Source organism: Amphiprion ocellaris, chromosome 15 (assembly GCF_022539595.1).
Source record: "Amphiprion ocellaris isolate individual 3 ecotype Okinawa chromosome 15, ASM2253959v1, whole genome shotgun sequence".
Lineage (NCBI taxonomy): Eukaryota > Metazoa > Chordata > Actinopteri > Pomacentridae > Amphiprion > Amphiprion ocellaris.
The window spans coordinates 22757036-22782817 of record NC_072780.1 but is presented as its reverse complement, the minus strand read 5'-3'; positions in this window follow the sequence as shown (position 1 = coordinate 22782817).

Sequence of the window (25782 nt, the reverse complement as noted above, 5' to 3'; positions counted from 1 at the left end):
TGTTATGATACAGTAGTACATGCAGCTAATTTAAAAGATGTCAGTCTCATACGTTCAATACTTCTTGGGTACCTTTTAAAAGTTACATCTGTCTTGTGTTGCTCTTTCACACAACTAATATTATAGAAGCGTAAAAAATCGGTTTCCTTAACTGTCCTATTATCTCCAAATTTACTAATATCCTTGATCCTTGGGGTCAGTTTGATTCCAGCAATTTAAATCTCCAGAAAATTATTATAATTAAAATTGTTCCTCGGGTTTATGTGTCAGGTGCTTTTTGTCTTTTTGTTGACTACCTACGTAGTCCTTTCAATAAAACAACTCCCCACCCACTGCCCTCATACTTCCAGAATAACTGGTACATGACTATGGAGAAATTTGCAGATTATGATAAAATCTCATTGACTGACCTAAAATTGCCGAGAGATATCTTTTTTGGTGTTTTAATGGCTTTATATAATTTCAAAGTACATATTTTTGTTATCTATAACATTTGGAATAGACAATTTCTGTTATCGAGAATAGTAACATGCATTATGTTCAGGGTCATTAGGAAAAGTCATTAAATATGAAGAAAAAAAATGATGTCAATCATTTATTTAGAGATGTTAAACACTGAATGGGGTCAAATTGACCCCAAAGATAATAGGAGGGGTTTCAAGGGACATGAGAGAGTCACTGCTATATTTTCTGTGATGTAAGCAGTCCTTAGCAGAAAGACAGTTTAGAACCAATGCTTTAAACAACTGGTTGTTTCAGCTCTACTGGTAATTTTTTTTTCTTCTGAGCAATCCAATTAGATGTAGTGCTCTGCTCACTGATGGATATTGGTCTGTAATTTTTAACCAGACAATTGAAAAGAAATTGTGCACATGCATGGATTAGATCACCTCAGCCACTTCGACTGGCTTGCAGAAATGACAGTTTGAAACTGATATACCTCTAACAGGTAGCAGATGCTGAGTTTGCTCATCTGAATCCTGCTGTACATACTACAGGAGCTGTTTAACTCAGCTTGCAGTCAGTCTCATAACTAGACTTAACCAATCCAGAATTCATTTGAAAAACTAGTGTATGTAAAAACATGTTTTTTGTTTTTTTGTTTTGCTTCAGTATGGTTTAGTATGTAACTGCGACAAATATATTATTTTAGGTATCATGGCTGAAATGCATGGGTGTATTCAGGGAGAAAGATGATGGAACAATCTCTAAAAGGCAGATTAGGCCATAATGGGGGCTGTGGTGGCGTAAGTCTCTGGACTACTGATCGAAGGCCAGAGGTTCAAGCCCCGATGCAGCCACTGTTGGGCCCTTGAGCAAGGCCCTTAACCCTTCCTGCTCCAGGGGCGCCGTACCGCGGCTGACCCGTCGCTCTCCCCCAATTGGGGAGAGATGCGAAAATCAGAATTTCCCCTCGTGGGATTAATAAGGGATAATAAAATGAAAAAAAATAATAAAAAAATAAAATAATGAAGAGTCTTTAGTTGCAGATGGATACAAAATCATTCAAAATGAACTCCATCTCAAGCAACTCTGACAGAAAAATCTTTCTTTTACATTAATAACAGTAATAATGTCTCTTGATAGAGCATTTTCTGCATTCAGTATTCTTTCAATCCTTCGAGTACTTTCATGCAATAGTACTTAATTACTTTTCATTTATTATATTTTAACAGAGCTAGTACTACAGGTAGTAGCAATATTATTTAATGTAAAGATGTAAATACTTTCCCACCACTGGTTATGGGTAACTATAGGTTGCATGCCTCCCAAATCTCACCAGGTCATTGTACAGACCTATGCATCAAAAAAAATTTAACAAGTGGATTCACCTCCTGTCATCACACATAATTGAAATAGAAGAAGAAAACTACAGGCGGTCCTTGGTTTATGACGTCCTCGACCTACGGTGTTTTGACGTTACATCGGAGCGGACGAATATGTCGTCACGTGGCGCTATAAGAGGCAGATGGCTTTGTTTTCATTCGCTGGTTGTGTGCCACATTGGACTGTGCTATACACAGGAGACACACAGGAGAGCGTGAGCTCCGACTTACGGCAAAAATCAACTTAACGTACGTCGAGGACCCCCTGGAATGAAAAACACTAATCTACTTTCACAACTGGGAGGATCAACTCCCAGCTTACTGCTGAATTACACATCAAGAAGTGATGAAGCAGCACGATCATCCAGTTTTTGTCATGCTTCTGTCTACTAGAGATGTGACGTTCACGAGCGAGTCAGTCATTTGAACAGCTCTTTCAAGTGAACGATAAGAACCGGTTCACAGTTGTAAGCTGTTCGTATGTGCCAATTGCCCATGCTTTCTTCATGTGCCACCTGTGTGCCCCATGAGTGTGAGTTGTCCAGGCTGCCTATATGTGAACAACTAATGACATCTCTGAGTTTGAGTTGTCCACAGAACGCTCCATTCACATGAACGCAACTATATATGCAGCTAACTTAGTGGAGGAGGAGCGTGAGTGCTGCCCAAGCCTGACTGACTGGAGACTGGAGCGTAGCCACATTAACCGCTTTATCAGAGAGGAGAAGACATTAGCGACAGGAAAAAAAAAACAACACAAAATGAACCAGAGACAAAGGAAACATAGCTGCATTTGGATACACTTTTGTGGGGATGACACGCAAGGTAGAGCACAATGCAATATTTGTCAGAAAAACACACACACGCACGCACGCACGCACGCACACACACACACATACATATAACAAAAACAATGTAAACCACACAAGAACATTTTAACAATACAGAAAAAATAAATTAATAAGAATAAAATGTATATATGTATATAAAAAAATATAAATAAAACTCAACAGAGTATATATTGGCAGGATGTGTAAGTTTTAATTATTCTGATCCATATCTTATAACTGCTACCTGTGATTGTTTCCTTGATTAAAACGAGTTACCCCTGGTTGACTTCAAAAATAAATGAATATAACAACGAGCCACTCTTTGGAACGGCTCTTTGAAAGGAACAGCTCTTAAAGATTCGACTCCCTTCAAAGAGCCATAAATCCCATCTCTAATGTCCACCTTTTGAATGCAATATTCACTGTTCTTGTAGCTCTGTTTTTGGTCTCAATCAGCTACTTTGGAAAGTATGTGGTCTTTAGTAGCTAAATGTTCAACTACACCTACCAGCCTGTTGATCACTCCATCTGTCTGCAGGTAGTGTACAGTGGGCTTTTAGAGCTTGTTGTGGCTGAAAACAATGCTATGAGAAAGACATTCAATTTTCCAATTCAATTTTTCAATTTTATTTATATAGCGCCAATTACAGTCAAATTGTCTCGAGACGCTTTACAGAACCCATATGCCTGACCCCCAGAGCAAGCCAAAAGGCGACAGTGGCAAGGAAAACACCCTTTTAACAGGGAAAAAAACCTCGAGCAGAACCCGGCTCTAATGTGGGGGGACCCATCTGCCTGCTGGCCGGGCGGGTTGAGAGGGACAGAAGAGGTAGAAAGGTAGAGATAGAGGGGTAGAGGTAGAGATAGAGGGATACAGATAGAGGAGTAGAGATAGAGAGGTGGGGGGTGGGACACAAGGACCATAAAACACAGCCACACATCTGAAGCATCCAGCATCCAGCTCTGGGACCAGGGACACTCGGAGAAAGGACACAGAAAGAAACAGAGTGAATGTAATGCAATAATGGTATATATAGTAAATACATAGGTAGATAGAGAAGGGCTCAGTGCATCAAGAGAGGTTCCCCAGCAGTCTAGGCCTATAGCAGCATAACTAGGGGCAAACTAAAGGGACGTCAAGAGGGGAAGTCAGTTTTGCAAATGAAAACACCAGCTCACCCCGTCAGGGTCCCCCAGTCAGCCCTAACTATAAGCTTTGTCGAAAAGGAAGGTTTTAAGCCTGGTCTTAAAAATAGAGAGGGTGTCCGCCTCCTGAACCCAAACTGGGAGCTGGTTCCACAGGAGAGGCGCCTGATAACTGAAGGCTCTGCCTCCCATTCTACTTTTAGAGATTCTAGGAACAACAAGTAAGCCTGCAGTCTGAGAGCGAAGAGTTCTGCTAGGATAATATGGTACTATCAGGTCTTTAAGATATGATGGAGATTGGTTGTTAAGAGCTTTATATGTCAGAAGAAGGATTTTGAATTCTATTCTAGATTTAACAGGAAGCCAATGAAGAGAAACCAATATAGGAGAAATATGATCTCTCTTGCTAACTCCCGTCAGTACTCTGGCTGCAGCGTTTTGGATCAGCTGTAGATATTTCAGAGAGCTATTGGGACAACCTGATAATAAGGAATTACAGTAGTCAAGCCTAGAAGTAACAAATGCATGGACTAGTTTTTCTGCATCACTCTGAGACAGGATGTTCTTGATTTTCACAATATTTCTCAGGTGGAAAAAGGAAGTCCTACAGATTTGTTTTATGTGCGAGTTAAAGGACATGTCCTGGTCAAAGACAACACCGAGGTTCCTCACAGTAGTACTGGAGGCCAATGTAATGCCATCCAGAGTAACTATATGCTTTGAAAGCAATTCTCTAAGATGTTTGGGGCCAAATACAATGACTTCAGTCTTGTCTGAATTTAGTAGTAAGAAATTATAGGTCATCCAGGTCTTTATGTCCTTAAGACAATCTTGCAGTCTAGCTAGCTGATTAGTTTCATTTGGCTTCATAGATAAATACAATTGAGTGTCGTCAGCATAACAATGGAAATTAATACAGTGCTTCCTAATAATGTTGCCTAAGGGAAGCATGTATAATGTGAACAGTATTGGTCCTAAGACAGAACCCTGAGGAACTCCATGATTAACCCTAGTATGCTCAGAAGAGTCATTGTTGACATGCACAAACTGGAACCTGTCTGATAAGTAGGATTCAAACCAGTCCAGTGCTGTCCCTTTAATGCCAATAGAATGTTCTAGTCGCTGTAATAAAAGTTTGTGGTCGATTGTATCGAATGCTGCACTAAGGTCCAATAAAATAAGTATAGAGACCAGTCCATTATCTGACGCTATGAGAAGGTCATTAGTAACTTTCACCAGAGCTGTTTCTGTGCTATGATGCACTCTGAAGCCTGACTGAAACCCTTCAAACAAGCTATGCCTTTGTAAATGTTCACATAATTGATTTGCAACTGTTCTTTCCAGAATTTTGGAGAGACATGGGTGAACAAAAATAGTAAGTTCATTGGTTGAACATCTAAACAATAGACTAAACTTAACCCATTTAATCCCACTGGCAACAATTGTTGCCACTCATTTTTCTTTTAATTTTTATTCTCTAACAGTGTTGTTTTGGTTTTGGACAGCTAATGCAAGTTTTGAAATCAAAGAATAGCTTGTCTCCTCTAAATTGTATCAATGTCATGTAACTAGTGTGAATGGTCACATGACTAGCCCTCTTTACTTCCTGCCTGCACCGATGGAAGGAGATGTCTGCCTCAAACTTGTACAAGAATAATTTATTTAAATACCTTAATTAACAGATATAATTGAGATATTTTGTACACACATTTTTAAAAGGGTCTACTATTGATATATAATGAGAATTTTATGCCTGCATGCATCTTTTGATCATAAGAAGAGTAAACATAAGCATGGCAACTTTTGTTGCCGCTAGCGTAATACATAGTCCAGTATATACATACATAGTCAATACATAGTCCATCCAATAAACCAGATTTTGTGACCTATGGAGGAACTGCAGCAGACTGCATGAAACAAACAAAAGCAGACCCTGTTGATTTGTTCCTGCTGATGTGTCCTCTAACTCTAAAGGTGTTCACAAGATGATGCCATACACAAAACAGCTATCAACTGCATGAAAGCTTTATGTACACTCATTGCCTAGCCATGATGTTAGTGTTCATTAAATAGTCAATCTAAGCTACTGCCACAATGTGAATTTATTTTATTTTTGTAAACTATATTCAGTTCTTATTTTGTAAGATCAAACACTTTTAGCTCTACACTTATTTAACTGTTTTATGAGACTGTGAAATGCAGTAATTGCAATGTTGTCAATTTTATTTCTTTTCAGTATGCATTACCATGGTAACTTTATGTATCTTATAAAGTTGTGAACACACTTATAACCATGCCTAATTATAATATATTACACTTATTAGTGTTACTCTTCCTTTTTTAAAAAATGTGTAAATAGGTCAAACTGAAGAATTTGTGTAAATTTAGACTATGCGGTTTGCCACCGGCAACAATTGTTGCCGAGTATAAAACCTACATTTGCACTAAGAAAACCAACATGAAATGAAAAAAATTATACATATTATGTGTTAGAGAAGTCTAAGGAGTAAAATACATGTACTTATTTTGCAGGGAAAAATTTGGGATTAAACGGGTTAATATAAAGCCCTGCAAAGAACAGGGCTACAGCAGATTTGGGTGGAACATTTCTGTAGGTTCATCACTACAAGTGACCTTTTAAAGCTGTCACTGTCACTGTTGTGATAAAATTTTAATAACTGACTTTATCAGAGTTATAACTTTAATTGAGTGTTAGTGGCAGTATGAGCATATTGACATTATTTCACTTGACTAGTAAGATAAAATTTAAATAAAAAGGGAGAAATTCTCATTGAAAAATAGAAAGTTTGTGGTTCTTTTAAAAACAGCATTACTAAAAATCTCTCTAGGAGCAATATCTGGGACACTGTTATGATAACTTGTTTTCACCTCACGCCATTTAAAGCACAATATTCTTAAGAGCCCTTATTTCATACATAGCTGTAACATCATGTATTTCTTCTCTCTCTTCTTCAGTTAGTTTTACTCCCTTGCTGGAAGAGTACAGACACACAAAAACAGATAAACAAAACTATTTTGCTAAACTGTTTTTCATTTGAATAATGTCAGCCTACCTGCATAATTACCCACATCACAGGATGAGGATAATTATTTTGCAAACATGGTTAAAAACAAATTTCTTGCATAACTTGCATCTCTTCTCTTTTGAATCTAGATTTGCAAAAACCCATTTGGGGCTATTCGACGATCTGAGCACAGCCAGAAATTATCTCATGCTTTGTGACAGAGCTGTTGCTACGGTGCTCAGAGATTCTTTGCTGGCTAGGCTGCTGTTTATCATGTTTGCCACACAAAGACAATAACATTCAGTCTATTCACCTGCTTCCACGGTCGATGGTGGCCACAGGAGTAGCTTATGTTACGAGTAACTGCCTTTGAAATGATGTTGATTCATCCACACAGATACACACTTGTCATGCACAGGCATCTTTTTCTTCACAGCAATTTCTGTTGGACCATCCTATATGATAAAAATCAAAGACTAATGGCAGGAAAAGAAATCAGACAAACTGCTCACTCCAGTCATGATCCCACGTCTCTGAGGCATCTCAGTCATTTCTTCAAATGTCATCATCAGTGCTGTAAGGCTGCCTTGAATTTGTCTTTAAATATGAATTCACAACTGCATTTGTATGAGGGGCTACAGCTGCTCTGCCTGCTGATAACTACTGACTGAGGGCCTGGCTATAAAAATCAATCTGCCTGATTTGCCTCATTGCACATCTGACATTTAGGCTGTTTAGTTTGTCAGTTCAAGGGTGAAAACTAACAAATGCTGGACTAGAGTACTTTATGTCTTATCTTGGGTGCAATTTGTTTATGAAAGCAAATGATAAAGCTTCTACACCTTCATTTTGTTTGGTTTTGGCAAGGCTGCCTCATTCATCTGCTGAGCTAGGATACTATTTCACCTTGATCTCCCTTTTGTAAACATGAAAATTAGTCACAACTGTTTGATGCCCTTAAGTTGTGCATCTCTGAAGGACAGATGAACAGCATCATGCCCATTAAAGGTTTCCTGCAGGGAATGAGGTATCCTACAATGGAACCCCAAAGTGTTCAATATAACAAGGATTTTAAAAACCATACAGTCACTTTTCATTTTATGTTTTTCTTTTTCACTAGATGACTTGTAATGACGTCATCTTTCAGCCAATCTGATGCCACCTGCCTCTCTAAAGCTACCAAATGTATCCAAATACCTCCTGTTAGCTCAAAGTAATTCTAAATTAACAAACCAGGGGTTGCTGTTGTGAGAAACTAGTAATTACATTTTTTTCTTAGTGTAACTGCTACCAGGGCTTGGTTTAGTGGTTAGCATGTTAAATATTTGCTTATTTACACAAACTACAGACTGAGGCCAAGTCTGAAAAATATTTCAAAGTGAGCCCACCCATACAAAACAACCCCATGGGACAGTTTGTACATAATTTATTACAAGAAATAGTTATGGTTCGCTAAACAAAACACTGGACTCTAACGTGTAAAGGCCATCACTCTTTTAAACCAAGACCTATCCATTAACCTTAACTGATTAATCTAACACCTAAAAGTAGTTTCTGAGCCCAAACCTAATCATAGGGTTTTTATCCCTCTGGATTGTATTCAAAGGTTAGGGACGAACAACCTGTTTGGCTGTTCAGGGTGGAGGACTTGTTGGTTTTACCTTGTATGGGACAAAAATAAATAGTTTACTTCTAGCTAGCACTAAATGAAAAGTCAGTAAATTACCAAAGTCACCAGTATCCTCTGGGCCTACCAATATGTAGGTGCAGCATGTAGAGGACACCAGAATGGGGGCAAACTGCACCTTTTAGTAAGTCATAAGTTCTGGGTGCAAATCATCCATTCTAATCTCAGGGATATAGACCAGAGGCAATAAACCCAATATTACAATATTCTATTACAATATACTGTGTTTGTGTAACAATTCATGCTTTTCATGTTTATGTGAGAAGACCAATGCAGATTTGAAAATGTACTGCAGACACACAGGTTCTGTTCCTACTACAAATTACCTATTGAAACCACATATTGAACACAGAAAAGCATACTGGGCATTTTTTTACATGATAAAGCAGCTAACAGATTGGTCTGTAGCACCATGTCAGTGAGCGTTTCCTGAGGTGTGTCGAGGTGTGTGTGCACAGTGGCCAGGAAAAGTACAGGATTTCTGGAGATTTCTAGAACATCCCACTGTGTTTGGGCACCATCAATGGAAAGCAATTACAAATCAAAGCTCCTCCAAAGTCTGGCAGCACCTATTTAGATAATAGCTCTTTTATTGATAAACTATAAAGGTATAGATAATTGAAAATCCCCTGAAACAGTCTCTCTTTTAAACAAGCACCATTTGCTCTTCTGACACATACACAGCTGTGCAGACAGTCCACATGGTCACAAAATCTGTGACTACAAACCCTCCCCAGACCCTCCTGAGTTTAGGTAGATGGTAAATTTATGTCATGTGTACTGTTGTAGACAGACGCACAAAGCTTGAATTGACCTTAAGCCTCCTCCACCATTTAATTTGGTGACTACAACCTACTGAGTAAACTAGCAGGTGGATGAGGGAACCCAACAGCCATCTCTATAAGAGTGATCATTGGTAATAGCTATTTAACAGGATGATAATATTTAAAGCAGGAGTAAATCCTATCTTAGTTGTCAAGATATCTAAACTAAAGTGCTGGACCAGTCAACTGCCTGTCAGACTTAAACTGCACCATAAACCAAGCTGCCTGTATGGGCCATGCCAAAATATCAATGGCAGCTTCCACAGAAGGCAGCAGACATCTGCTTTCATACTTGTACTCAGCATAATTACATATTGTCTTTTAATCAAAAAAACATAAGCAGACTTAATAGCTTTTCATTACTTCTTGTAAACTGCTTCCACACATTTTGAAGTTGTCCTTCTAATTTCAGATCTTCACCTTTCAACAAGTAAATCATCAAAAATTAACTGACACTCAAACTGCCTAATCAGTTACTGATATAAGGGCCTAAAGTGTTAGATGTGTCAAACATACCCCTCCTGTAAAGCTCATGTTATATCAGTAATGTGTGTTTTAGGGGGAAGGTACTTCAATAAAGTGACATTTCCATAATGAAGCAAGGCACAATCTGTACAATAAACAGGTCTGTTTTACATATTTGCAGTTTTACCAACATGACAGGAGAACTTCTTGTCAGTCTCCATCAAAGAGATATTTTATTTTAACTCAATTTTTGTTGCAAATTAGACGATTCAGAATGCTGTGACCTCTCCAAATATTTAAGTGGTGTAAGTGTGTTATAATATCCAGTTTATGGAGCATGAATAGACAAAGTGACTGATAATTTTATCTTCGCTTTCTCTTTGCTGCTTTGTCATTATACATTTTCATCAATAAATCCTTTGTAATTTATACACTTTGATCACCATCAGGTGTATAAATCTCTTTGTCGGCATGAGTATGATGTGCTTGTCTGTGAGCATCTAAATTACACTCCCACACATGCAGCTCAGGCGACTGGCATTAGACGGAGCAGATTTCTGGGTATTGCAATCAGAAAAAAGCCAAGACCTATTAAGATAAGACGCTGATGAAAGAACGATAACATGAAACTTAAATGATCCCTGTCGGGAAATTAGGTCAGATACTGGAATCCGTTATGTGGAGATATAAATGAAAAGCATTACATGTGTGAATAACAGCACAGTGAAAGTGTATAGAATTAGGGCCAGAAGACAAAAATGTCCGTGCTGTGAAATCACTGTACAGTACTATGCAAACATGTTACAAAAGCATATAGTGACAATGCTTTCAAAAATAATGCCATAACTCTTATTCATTAATCAACTTCATATAAAGTGCAGTAAACAGAACAGATAATTTCTACACTTCATCCTCAATTTTAAGCTTTGAAAGAAGTATTGTTCACCTCAAGTAATTGTCAGAGATTTGAATTAGTTTGGCTTCATGAAGCCTGTGCACTTCTTCTAAGGACAAAATACAATGACCCTAGTAAGACTAGGGCAGCCAGACCATTCTCCAGTGTTGACAGGGCTGCTGAGATATGGTTGACAAATAAAGAAAAACACTGAACCCTTGACCCCCTAAGAGTGGATCAAATAGCTCTGTTATGCTGTGGAGGACATTTAGTTGGAATGGATTCTTCCCATTTGTCCCATTAGAGGGAAGAGTCACTGCAAATGAGACAAACCAAATAGGTTGTTCTGAGTGGTCACCTATACCCTATGATAAAATTCTTCTATTGAGATGGGTATGGTCTCTCCCTAGATAATGCTCCTATACATAGGGCACAAGAGGGCACTGATTGGTTTGATGAGATGATAATGATGTGAATCATATGCCATGCTCTTCGTAGTCACCCAGGGGAGATTTTGGGCTGATGTAGACAGTGTTTTCCACCTTCATCATAAAAACACCAAATGAGGAAATATCTCTTGAAAGAATGGCATTAATCCCTCAGAAAAATTCTAGAGGCTTGGAGAATCAGTGCCAAGAAGCACTGAAGCTGTTCTGGTGACATAGCGGTCCAATACTTACTAAGACAATTTCTTATTTTTTCTTGTAATTTGTCACTAGGAGGGAGAAAGAAGAAGATTGAGAAGGAGGGAGAAGGGCAGGGGCCGGAGCAGGGATCATACCTGCCTGTAGGTGGCTATGCAAGACTAATGCAAAGATTGTGGAAACAGCTTCACTGTGAAATCCAAAGGACCTAAACAAACACTAACATTAAAGTTGCATAAAAGTTCATTGGGTGCAGAGTGAATGAGGTGTCTGCGATCTGAAAACTATTAACTAGGGTTAGAGTTAGTTTAAAGCCTAACGCTAACCCTGTCCTTAAGTGATGACACTTCAAATGGTCAGCCTTACATGGCGACATGGCGAATTACATGGTAACTCGGGATGTTTTTTGTATTTATTTATTTAACTGTATTAGATGAAAATAGCAATTAGGCTCTTTCTTAACTTTATCCCTTTGTCTCTTCATGTCACATTTTCATGTTCAGCATCATCATCCCGATAAATCTCTGCATCCTGGTATTCATTAAGAAAATTGTTGTTCTCTCATGATTCATGTGAGCTGAATTTGTAAGTCTCCTTGGATATGATTTGCTCAAACATACCACATGAAAAAGTGACACTGATTTTGGTCTTTTTTCTTATCTTCAAGGTATATCTGACTCGTACATCTTGATCAGATGCCATTTCATATTGATCGTTTCAGTCACAACATGGAAATCTGATGAGGGTGACTCAAACTTCAGTCTAAGACTGAAGTTATAAATTGAGGGCATGTTTAGATATTCACTCTTCCCCTGCATCTCCTCATGACTCTTACTAGTAATTTAGTCAGGAAATTGTTTTGTGTTTGTTTATGAACTGTGCAGTCCCAGGTGAGATTAATCCAAAAAGAGACACCACACAAAAGAAGGTCGTACACTTGCAGTGATGACTGTTGTTATAGTCCTGCAGTTGTTGAAGAGTATTTTCTCCTCTCTCCATCTCAACTTCAGAAAACTCAGACAATGAATACTAATCAATCTGTATCAGAGCAGAGGAGGAGTGACCGTCTCAGGATAACACTGAAATTACTCTTCACCTTTAAAGAACATCCAGAATTCAAGGTCTCTCAGACCACCCGGCCTCTTTATTACCTCCATGATAATCCTTCATCGGCTCACACATCTGCCGAGTGGCTTATTTTCCTGTAATGCAGGCAAATGAAAAGGTGATCATGGCACTTAATCTTCCTGGGGATTTCCTCTTGTTCTTCATGTCTGTCAGTTATGTTCTGATTCATCAGGTTGACCTTTTGCTATTGGGGTTTGAGTAGTTATGGGAGGATTCATCATTCACCCTCTAAATGCCTTCTTTTTCAGCGGCTCATGCTGTTAATTGGAACACAATTTGCATCTTATCTTGTGAAATAAAACTCTGGTATTGTTTTTGGTGTAAAAGTTGTGATGAAGTAGTGGTCAGTGAGCGTTTTGCCTTCATGGTTTTGTATTTAGTTCAAATAAGATATTTTAGTGAAATATGACATTGGAAAAAATCAATCAAAGGTAGAAATCAACTGCAGTTAAGTGAAGGAAGCGCATCCATTCATCCATTATCATTATAATCCACTATACACTACTTAATCCTCATCAAGGTTGCGGGTGGGCTGGAGCTGACTTGGGGCAAAGGCAGGGGACACCCTGGACAGGTCGCCAGTCTGTCGCAGGGCTACATATACAGACAAACAATCATACTCACATTCACACCTACGGGCAATTTAGAATAATCAGTTAACCTCAGCATATTTTGGACTGTGGGAGGAAGCCGGAGTACCAGGAGAAAACCCACGGGAGATCCCAGGAAGGTCGAGACGCGAACGGGGGATCTTCTACCCGCAAGGTGAAAGTGCTAACTACCACACCACTGTGCTGCCAGGAAGGGACAGCAGTTATTTACAAAACTTTTTGATAATGCAACAGGTGAGCTAGTAATACTACTACTACTACTACTACTACTACCACTAGTAGTAGTAGTAGTAATAGTAGTAATGATAATATAAAAAATCCAAACATGCAACATAAACAAGATAAAGTAGTTACAACAAATGCCACCCGTTTAGAAAACGCATAAGGGTGAATATAAGAGGAGATTTTAAAGAGGACACTAAATTCACCTGCCTAAGATCTCCAGGCAGGGAGTTTCACAGCTTACCGGCCCAAACAGCAAAACTGACTGAGAGTTGGAAAACCTTTAGCAGGGCCCTGATGGAGGATCTTAGGCAGCAATCAGGTTCATAGGAAGTTATCCGATCGCTGACAGAGGCCGGAGCCTGATCATTTAGACCTTTTAAAAGCAGCGGTAAAATTCAATCAGTGCTAAAAACCACAGGTACCCAGTGAGAACTGGTGTAAAATGGTTGATTTTCGTTGTGTCAAAAAGCCAGCATTTTGGACCAACAGTAGTCGTTTGTTTTGTTTGCTGATACCACATTGAAGTATTGCATTACAATCATCCAATATGGAGGAAATATATGCAGGGAAAACCAGTTCTAAATTTGCAGGGGATAGAAAGGGCCTGATCTTGGTTAGCTGTCTCACTCGTGCAAAGAACTGTAAAACTTAGGTTATCTGAGTGTCACAGCCGCTGGAGGTGATCAGCGCTGATGGAGAGCAGCTGCTGGTTTGCGCAGCTGCAGATCATCCACTCCCCACACCAATTCTGTGTGGGTTTCTACTGCTTGTCACAGATTGACAACGGTGCGTGACACAGCCTGCTCCGGTCAACCCGGCCCCATCCCTCAGAGAGAACCGACCTGTAGTGAGTCTTGAACTTAATTGGCGTTTATAGTTTTTGTTTTATTTCTGTGAAATAAACCCTGTATAATCATCCAGTCTGCCTGCCATCCACTCTGTGCTGTTCTCACTTTGGGTTCCAAACCCCCCCACGTATCGTCACACTGAGTGTCAAAAGACAGCTCTGAAGACAAAACAAGTTCTCCTGTACATTATGAGATAAGGCAACCAGACTAGTGGGGAGATTGCCATTGCTGTCAATACCAGGGTATAATTAGCTTATACATTCTTTTTTTTTTTTTGGTTGTGTTGCTATGTATTAATTATTATGTACAGAAGCACATTTCAATCATGGTTTCATTTACATTTCATTTGCATATTAATATTTTTGTGGTGCTACATTCATCATCTCACTTAACATTGCCTAAGTTAAATTCCAATTGTATATAATTTCATATTGGCAAATTCTGGTCACAAAAAACTAATGTCCACCTGTATCAAATGATCATTCATTTACATGGTTGCTATAATTCCACATCATTCCATACGTTTGGGCCAGCTGGGACCTCCTTCTAGAAGATTCAGTGGACTGTTATCACCCCCACATAGAGCTTTGTTATCACCTCCTTTAATGGCGTGGGTGTGCTTACAATGACAAATAACAGTCCATATTTGGAGGTTGAAGCTGATGAAGGCAGGATAAATCAGCAGACTTTCATATAGTTTTATTTTCCCACTTCAGTCACATTTTGTCAGCACCGGAGAATGGTCTGACTGCACCTCATTATCATCCTGCTGTAGGGGAAACAAACACTCTGGCTTGTTTGTATTTTTAAAATCAGTCACAATCATACTGGGTAGTGCATGGCAGAATGTTGTTTTCCATAGCAAAGGAGATTTTGGAAACAGTAATACGCAGATAGTGGCAGGGAAAGAGAAAGCTGCATAAAATGTGCAGAGAAAATGGCAGGCTTATTCCTAAAGTGTACACCCAATCAGAGTCTGACTATCTATGATCAAAATGGATGATTACATGTCTAAGAAGTCTACAAGAAGATAGAGGACGTACCTACTGGCACACATATGTATGGATGATGTGGTATATTGATGGGCTGATAATGCACAAATTGGGAGTACCTTCCCATCCACCAGTGAAAATCTGTGTACAGTGTCTAATGGGGTTTAGTTTTTTAAAATAGTGAGCAAGAACATACACAAATGTATCTCATGCCTCATAAAAGCAAACATAACATAAGAAAAGCACTCAGAGAACGCAGTGCTCCATCAAGACTGCACAGTCATTGTATCATTTCAGATGGATAAGTCCCAATAAGTTTGCAGCCGTTGATTTGTAGTAGGATCGCAATCTTGTGATCGTCAGCAGGCAGCTGATGTAGTGTTCACTTGTAGTCATAGTTACAGTGCCGCTGTGCCGCTATCTCGCAATGATACAGAAATCTTTAACAAATCCCTGGATCCAAACTATAAGCCACATCACTGCCAAAATCTAATCACTTGGCCCTTGTGTCATTTCTGACCTTCCCTGAAAATTTCATCCAAATCCAATAATCTGTTTGTGAGTAATGTTCGGAACAGACAAATAGACGGACACGCAGACAGAAAAACCAATACTGATCATCACATAACTCTGCCACGTGCTTTGGTGGAGTAATAACGTAAAAAAGAAAGGACAGAAGGCTGCATGAGAAACCACCTGCATTCTCCAGCAGTCTGGGTCAGATTGGTAAACTAATGTGTAAAATAATCTGATTACAGATTTCTGACTTTCAGGAGCTATAAGCCATAATCATCGAAAGTAAAACAAATAAAAAAGATTGAAAAATGTCACTTTGTGTGTAATCCATCTAGAATATTTAAAAGTTTTACTTTAAATAACTGTTGGAAAAAATTTAACTTTTTAGCAATGTTCTAATTTTTTAAATGCACTCTCTCTCTCTCTCTCTCTCTCTCTCTCTCTATATATATATATATATATATATATATATATATATATATATATATATATATATATATGCAGTCAGCAGTTACACCATGATGTAACTGCTGACTGCATTTTCAGATGAGCTTAATTTTAACATTCAGCCTTCAAAAAGCCATTTTCAACTGGCCATACAAGGAAAATCTGCAGTCAAGTGTCATTTGTCTATGCTGCCACGGCTCCTGGGGAGCCTGCCGCCGCTGCTGAAAAAAAAAAAAACACAAAACAAAACAAAACCAAATATATATATATGTATATAAATATTAGGGCTGCAACAACGAATCGATAAAATCGATAATAATCGATTATTAAAAGCGTTGGCAACGAATTTCATTATTGATTCGTTGTGTTGCGCGATTCATGCATCACACGCCATGTCGCGGAGCCGTGTAGAGCTTTGTCAATGCTGGCTGACTGAAATAAAGTTTTTTTTAAAAATTTCACTTGCAGAGCGAGTTGAACAGAGCGAGGTGGACGCAGAGCGGAGATGGTATTTTCAGAGGGAAAATAAATTCAGGAAATAAAACATGACCGACACAGACAAAACAGTTGGACCAAAGTATTCTAAAGTGTGGGAGCATTTCACTCTTGACAAGACAAAAAAATGCGTACAATGCAAGCTTTGTAAAAGCGACATGAGATGACACGGGAGCACCACTGTGATGCTAGAGCACCTGAAAAGGAAACACATTGGAGTCACCGACGAAGATGAAGGGAGCTCAACCACAGGGTAAGTCACTACAGTATCCTACGTTAGTTCCGTTTTAAAGTGAGGAAACGTATTGTGAGTCTCTCTGGTAGTTCTCCTGATGCTAGCGTCTGTTAGCTGATTAATGACAGTGATGGGGCACGTGTGTGTGTGTGTGTGTGTGTGTGTGTGTGTGTGTGTGTGTGTGTGTGTGTGTGTGTGTGTGTGTGTGTGTGTGTGTGTGTGTGTGTGTGTGTGTGTGCATGTGCGCGTGTGTGAGATATACTTTTTATTTCACTTCAGTCAGCTTAAGCAGGGTTTAAATATGCTTTATAAACTTAACTTGCACACAATAGTAGTAATTAAGCCTCAAGTTTTAATTTTCTGACAAAGTCTGAGTGATGATGCTGGTCTGTGTTGGTGTGAAGCGGGATGAACTCAATTTATGCAATGAAGTTTTGTTTTTTTTTCGGTGATTGCACTTTTTATATATGTGCATGTGTGTTTTGCTCTTTGGGCTACTTACTTGCCTTAACCTGATACTTCAAATAAAACAATTTAGTTATTGAGTTGTTGTAAATTGTGCTATAATACATACTCATACTATACTACCTTTCTCATTTCATTAAGAAACAGCAAAAAATGACAGCGTTCATGATGAAAAAGACATGTACACCACAGCAAGCAACTGTCTTAACCCAGAGCATCCTCAACATGATCATCACAGACATGAGGCCTCTGTCAATGGTTGAGGATGAAGGCTTCACTGCAATGATCCACACCTTTCATCCAGGTTACACTTTTCCCTCAAGGACACATTTTACAAAGCTCATGGGGAAAAAATGTGAAGAGACTTTCAAGGAAGTGAACACTGCAATTAACACAAACAGCAGCAAACTTGCTCTCACTCCTGATGTATGGACAAGTGTTGTCAATGAAGCCTACCTTGGGGTCACCTGCCACTACATCACAGAGGACTGGGACATGCAGTCAGTCTGCCTCACCACCATGCCACTGCAGGATAGACATACTGCATCTAACATTGCAGAGTGGTTGGAGGAGGTAGTAGCTAGGTTTGAAATTCCTCCTGGTAAAATGATCGCCATAGTGCATGACAATGGTGTATAGTGCATGACTGTGGCTGCGGCAAACTAAACTGCAAACAATGGTACTTGTAGAGAAAAGGGAGATGGATGTGTAGCAGCATGGCAGTTGCAGTAGCACCTCCACCGATACTCCAGCTGCTCAATCAACACCTCCTGCCACCCTACTGGATTCATTTCTTGGTTCTGATGGTGAAGACGAGGACAGAGCAAGTCAAGGGGAGGATGTTCATACCCAAGTGAGAAACGAAGTCCTCACATACTTTGGAGAAAAGAACCTTGCCAAAGAAGAAAATTGCATTGCAGTGGTGGAAGGCTAACAGAGACAGATATCCTATGTTGGCCAGGCTAGCCAAGTCCTACTTATGCAGTCCTGGTACTTCAACACCATCTGAGCATCTGTTCTCTGCAGCAGGAAACATAACCTCCAAAAAGAGAGCCAGCCTTAGCCAGGAGCATGTTGACATGCTAACATTTTTGCAATGCAATGCAAAGTTCTTGAAGAAAGAGAGTGAGATAGTGAATGCATCTCAGAGTGTGTGCATTAGTGAGTATGTGTGATAGTGGTCATGTTTACTTGTTCTCCACAATTATAGTAATACACAAATGTTAATGTTGAAACAAATCCTGTTACTGGGTTTACTGATTTGCATTTCTTTATTTATTGTTCCAACAGTTCAGGTCTCTTAAACAACAAAAATGCCTCTTGTCATTGCACTTTACAAAAAAAAAGTAGCCTACATATTTTGCATGTGTATAGCATACATTTGTATGAATTTTTGTGTACTTTTATTGTTTTACTGAAGCTATTTGACAATCATTTACGTTTAGATTTTTTTATTATTTAATATTACTTTATCAGAATATTCAAGCAGCAACCTTTTGTTTGTGCACTTATTTGCTCTGACAGTCCAAGTCTTTTTCCGAATAAAGAGGCGGAAATTAAAGGTGTTGTTTTTTTCCAATTAATCAAAAAAATAGTCGACCGATTAATCGATTATTAAAATAATCGTTAGTTGCAGCCCTTATATATATATATATATATATATATATATATATATATATATATATGTATATATATATATATATATATATATATATATATATATATATATATATATATGTATATATATATATATATATATATATATATATATATATATATATATATATATATATATATTTTAGTGTTGGACGCAATTTAAAAAAGATTAATCTAATTAATTACAGGCTTTGTATGTAATTAATCGCAATTAATTGCCGTTTTGTCAAATAGCAATATCTGATGCAATAAATGAAGTTTTTCAGTTCAAATAAAATTGTGGTTGACAGTTGAATCAATGAATAGACATATACGTGTTTAGAATTTAAAATTTATTTTAAACAAGGAAAATGGGACATATAGAAAAAAGTGATTTTGATGACTTAAAGCCTGAATTTAGTTGTTTTTTCTGCTGTATGGCACATAAAATCAGCATAAGTAGTTCAATGAGCTTCACAAAGTTGAAAATCCAGAGATTCATTCTGTTTTCATCTTTTCTGGGTCTGATAAATGGTCTAATTTTGATGGTTCTTTTATAGAAATATCAATTTCTATTTCTGTAATTTTTTTATCACCAAAAAGTTTATAATTAAGTTATTAAAAGAGATATTTTTATTGTTTAGGTTATTCCTCCTCCAAAGAGGCAGAGCCTCGACGGAGTAAAAACTTAAACCACAAAAAGGTTTCATTTCTATTTATCTGCATTTTTCATGTCTGCTACATTCACAGATTACTGCAAATCTAAGTGCAATTATAGCGATCATTTTTAACATTTTAAGACTTTCTGTAAACTCAAGCACTGTCTAGAAAAGGGGTCTATTATGGGATGGCTACACCGTTAGCCGTTAGCATGACTTGTAGCTAACGTTAGCTCTGGTGCTAACAGCAACATGTTTTACATTGAGGTGATGCTGTCGGCTTTAAGTGATGCAATGATCAGAAAATTCTTTGTTGTACAATTTCCACATAATCAGGCTTTTATCCAAGCTGCCATCGGGAAGATTTTTAAAAGAAAATCTTCAGCCCAGCAAGCTCAACCTCGTCTTCCTTCACTGTTCACCAGTGCCTGACTTCACTCAGTGCTTCCTGTGCTTCTTCTTCATGGCTACAAACAGACATTAGGTTCATTACCGCCACCTACTGGGCTGGAGTGTTCATCAGAGTTACTGGTTTGGCAGAAATGAGGGAACCGAGGAGAGTGCAATTAATTGCGCTATTATTTTTAACGCGTTATTTGCGCCGTAATTAATTAATCGAAATTAACGAGTTAAAGTCCCCGCCCTAATATATATATATATATATATATATATATATATATATATATATATATATATATATATACAGACGCTCCCCAACTTACGAACGAGATACGATCCGAACGATCGTTCGTAAGGTGAATTCGTTCGTAAGTTGCTTCAGTGCTATATTTTTTTTATAAATGGTACCGATGGTCGAACGATTCATGTTGTATGCACGTGCAACGCTCACCATTTTCTCACCCGCATCAAGCTTCTTTATTATTGCCACTTTCATTTCAAATGAAATGGCTTGCCTCTTCTTTACACTTCCACTCTCACTAGAAGCATTTCGCTTTTCACCAACCATATTGAATAATGGATGCACGAGATATTTAACAATAAAAATGTCAAAGTTCTTAGCGCGCTGGAGATACGTTTACACACTCAGGCACTGCGACGAACTGGGCAGAGGAAGCCGGATTCGGGGTGGATGCTGGGCGAGCTCTCACAGCGCCTCACGTCGGTATTAGCGGCGGAAAGAAGCACTACTCGGAAAAAGGCGCGCAATACAAAATCTAACTTACAGCATCTCTGTCCGAACATTTTTCGACATACCCGCAAAAATGTTCGTATGTACCGTTGTTCGTAACTCGAATGTTCGTAAGTAGGGGAGCGTCTGTATATATATATATATATATATATATATATATATATATATATATGCAGTGCTTTGCAAAAAGTTCCTGTTGCCCCGATGTCTTCTATTTTGCACATTTTTCACACTTAAATGTTCCAGAAGATCAAACTAATATTTATATTTGTTTAATATTAGATCAGAGAATTTACAAAACACAAAATGCAGTTTATATATCAATATGATTTATTGAAAATTTATCGAAAACCTATATCACCCCTGTGAAAAACTAATTGCGCCTCTGGGCAGCAACAACTGCAGTTAATACAGTGGTGGAAAGATGTTTTCAGACACCCTAAAACACAATTGACACAACCTGAAATATTATCATGAAATATTTGTGGAAATTTTTTTTGTGTGTGTTTCTAAAGGTGTGGCTGCATTCGACTTGCACAAACAAATGTAAATGATTTTTTTTGTTCATTGTTTACAAGAAAAGCTAACTACATTCTTGACAGCTTCAATGTCAGTTCTCAACATTGTCGGTATCAAAGTCAACAAATAACAGAGAACATGTTCAAAACTGAACAAAAAATAAACCACCACAAAAAATAAACCACCACATTATCAAATGAATATTTAGTAGTCCTGCCATTAGCACGCAGTAGAGCTCTAATCCTAGCTGGCATGTTCCCCTCGTGCCTTTCACACTGTTGAGGGGTAATCTTGTCCCTTTCTTCTGGAATTGCTGCTTTTAATTCTTCTAAATTCTTTGGTTTATGCTTTGAAATAGACCTGTTGATAATTCACCACAGATTTTCAAGAGGGCTCATGTCTGGGGATTGAGCTGGCAACTCTAAGACCTGGAAACTGTGCTGCTGCAGCCAAGTTCCACTGACCCTGGATGTGTGGCAAGGGGCTTTTTCTTGTTGAAACATTCAGTTTTGACCTTGACGGAACAGTGCATGTGCAGAAGGGAGCCTGTGGGTTTGGAGAATGGCACAATACTTGGCAGATTTCAATGTGCCATCACAGACAGTGAGATGACCAACACCAGCACCACTCATGCATCCCCAAACCATGATACTGCCTCCACCATGTTTGACAAAAGGCACTGTACATATTCATATACAGGAGATAATACTTTGTCTGGCCTTAAGTGTATCCAACAGCGTGAAACCAATTAATTTTAAGTTTTTAACAGCTTTTTTTTTTTTTAGGATTTGTTTAGTATTTTGGCTGTGAGTGTACTAAAAGAAATTGCACTTGAAGACCTAAAAGTGATTCTTAATGCAATATTTCACAAATGCATGGGGTGTCCGAAAACTTTTTTCCACCACTGTATATATGGCAGAAAATGCCTGTACAGCATGTCGTTATGCTTTAAGCTCTTAGACTCCAGGGGGCTCCAGCCAACTAAGGAGAGTAACACTTAATAACCACCGGTAAAGGTGCCACCAAAGCAACAAGGGTCATACAAAGAAACTCAGCTCCACAAATAGGCTCTTATAATGTGGATTGTTGTATACACCCACATTACTGTGTAAAATCCTTCAGCTACTGAGCAATAAAATGAAAATGAAATCAAGCTTCTATTTAACTTAAAATGCTGATGACCTTAAACTTTTCCTCTAATTATGAGCTCTGCAACAACCAATGATGTAATGCTTTAATGCTTTACACAAGACAGTAAATCACAATTAGGAACTGGAGTCATAATTATGAGATAATGCCCCTGTATATTTTTGTCCTTGATGAATGCAATACGCTTCTTTAATTATGTTTCCCATGTGTTGGTGTGCGCAGCTACTGTCTCTAAGGACTATTAAACTCTTGTCAAGATTACCATCCAATTGGTACTGTCTCTTAATGTTTTGAAGGTGGATGGTGTTTTAACAACACTTTACCTGGGAGGTATGGGTAATATCATGACAAAATAAAAACAGCAAACACAAAAAGTACCCAGTACAATACTATAATATTTTCTCCTTAACATGGGTCCATGAGAAATGTGCTGGTATTTTGGTTAATTGGTTACAGTTGCTATTACAGTTATTACTGTTGTCAGCAAATGCTGTCAATATAACAAAGTTCCTCTTTTCACCTTATCATGGTCATATCAGCTTGTCATCTTACTGAAGCATGGCTGTTTCATTGGGGCTGAATTGTAGACTAAGTGAGAAAGACCAAAGAAAAAGAGAGACCACATGGATCTTACATGTCTGACAAAATGCCATGCATCAAAACTGCACATTATATTCTTTGCCACAGGTATTTAATGCTAGGAACTTGTGGCTTGTACCACTGTATTATTATTAAATATGGTTATGTTCCCAGTTTTGTAAATTTTAACATTTAACATGCAAAATCAAATGTGCACTACATTAATATGAGCCCCATCAGATCACATCCTTTAGTATAGTTGCACTGGCTACATTGTATACACTACTGTTCAAAAGTTTGGGGTCACCCAGACAATTTCATGTTTTCATGTAAACTCACTTTTATTCATGTCGTTCTCGCAAGCTAGCACACACAACAGTGAAGAGCAAGCTTTCAATACTGATCCACAACAACAAGAAGTCAGGGACAAGTCACTTTTGTAAAGTTTGTTACAACATACTGTTGATGGAATTCGTCACCAATTTGTTTTGCCACAAGTGCCTCCTGATATAGTCTGGAAAATTCTTTGAGAGCTTTCACTCTGATGAGTTCTGTCAGTCTGTTCTGTTTGCTGGTCATGGCAACGATCCCATCATTGCATTCTGTACACCCACACACCGAGACAGCTCAATTCCATCCATTTCTATGCACTCGTCTAAAATTCAATACATGTATTTTTCCTCAGCTCTACCTTTTGAGTGCTTTGCAAAACAGCACATCCTCCACAAAGTGTAAACTATTGTGCAGGACTGGATGAGGGAAATGAACCCAGTCTGTGTTTTTATCTAGCTGAAATGCAAAACAAACCTTCACCAGAAACTGAAATAACATGTCCAGGGTCATTTCACTTAATACAGTAAATGAACTAATTATCACACCGTCAACCAGAAGCGGAGGAAAAAGACAGGAAAAAAAAAACTTGAACCATTAAATATGTAACGGTGGTGTTTGCCTTGAATAAAAACTTGTTTCTATGGCACACGGCTGCCCATATAACCTCAATTAGCTTGTTGTTTCTTCTCAGTATGGGCACTTTGAGTGCATGATTTCATTCAGATGGTTTACATGGCTTCCTGGTGCATTTGAGCAAAGCATCTGCTGACTGTCCAGAGCAATCTGCTACAGCTGTGTTGTGTGACAACAAACACATGGTCTTCCAAAGGAAAATTATGCAGCCCAAATGATAACGAACACTTAATTTTTGTCAGAAGTCCTGATAAATCCTGTAGAGAAGTGAACACCTTTAAAACACAGTATATCAGTAGTGTACATGAGACACATACTGAATCATATTCTGTCACTCTGCACAATAATCAAGGACTAAGCCTTTAAAAGGTATTAGTTCTTCATGTTTTCCAGCTTTTCTTATAATCATCAGGTTAATAGAATTAGCTGCTCCTCAATGCTAAGACAAAATAACCACATGAGACTGACTGACACCTGACACAAAGAATACCGCAAGGTGGAAGGGAAAGAGACAGCTGCAATGCATTATATATTTAATCAAATCCAAATACATAATCCTGGCAAGAAGACAGTATCTTATAATAGGAGGTGATAGTACTATACTGTGCAGTAACTACAAAAGCAACACAATTTTGAAAACAGATATCTAGCCATTTCCACCTTCACATCTCATTTCTAGCATCCATGTAAACATCACACAATAGCATTACACAACATTAGAAAGAACAATATGACTGTATTATTTATGAAAAAATAAAATTTAAAATAAAGCTGTTACTTATCTACCCTAATTTTCCTCGTCCTTGTGGCCGTTCAGATGCAGCTGAAACACAAACATGAAAGCCTTTTACACTGTATTTACAGCTGGTATTAACATTAACATAACACACCTGCTTGATTATGTAAAAATTGACCTCCGAGCACAGCTACTTTTACCCAGTATTAATAAGCATTCTTGCAATTTGAGTTTTTTTTTCAGAACAGGTATTCCCAGCTGGTAGATGGGCAGGGAATTTAAACATGGGACAATCCAAGGAAGCTATGCTGCTGGACTTATTTTGTTTATCCTTGCCAATTAAGCACCCCTGTCTTCCAAAAATCTTGTTCCTACAAAATTAACAGCATTTTAATTCATAATATTACAAATATGTCCACTCAACATATCATTGCCATTTATTTTACTGTTTTACTGGTGATCTGTTTCAGCAAACCAAATGGGCAAGGCAGGAATTGTAGCCCTGGGAATCCAGGAAATAGAAGAGATGCTTTGAATATGTTGAGATAAAGTGGTATTGTAACCCAAGCCATTACACTTTAAAAAAAAAATTAACCAAATAGTTTGGTGGATAAACCAAAAACAAAAAAAAAGAAAAATGAAAAACAAAAAACTAAAATAAACAACTAAAAATGAGGTTTATTTTAAAGAATAATGACACCAACCCCGGCCTCCATCCTCCTTATGCAGACTTTGTGATTCTTTGAAGTTGCTACCTCTCTTACTACAGCCTTTTTGAGAAAATATGCTTCTTGCAAAAGGAAATAGATTTTTTTCTTTAAAAAATAAATGTATTTAATTCCATGCTTAATGTAATTTTGGGAGACAGTTTCAGATGAAGGAATTACATCGATCAGGCATAACATTATGACCACCTGCCTAATGTGTTGGGCTCCTTTATGCTGCTAAAACTCCTCTGACCCAGTAGGACATGGACACAGGACCTCTGGAGATGTCTTGTGGCACCAGGATGGTGGCAGTGAATTCTGTGGGTCTTGTGGGTTGCATGGTGGGACCTACCTAGATCAGGCTTATCCTGGCACAT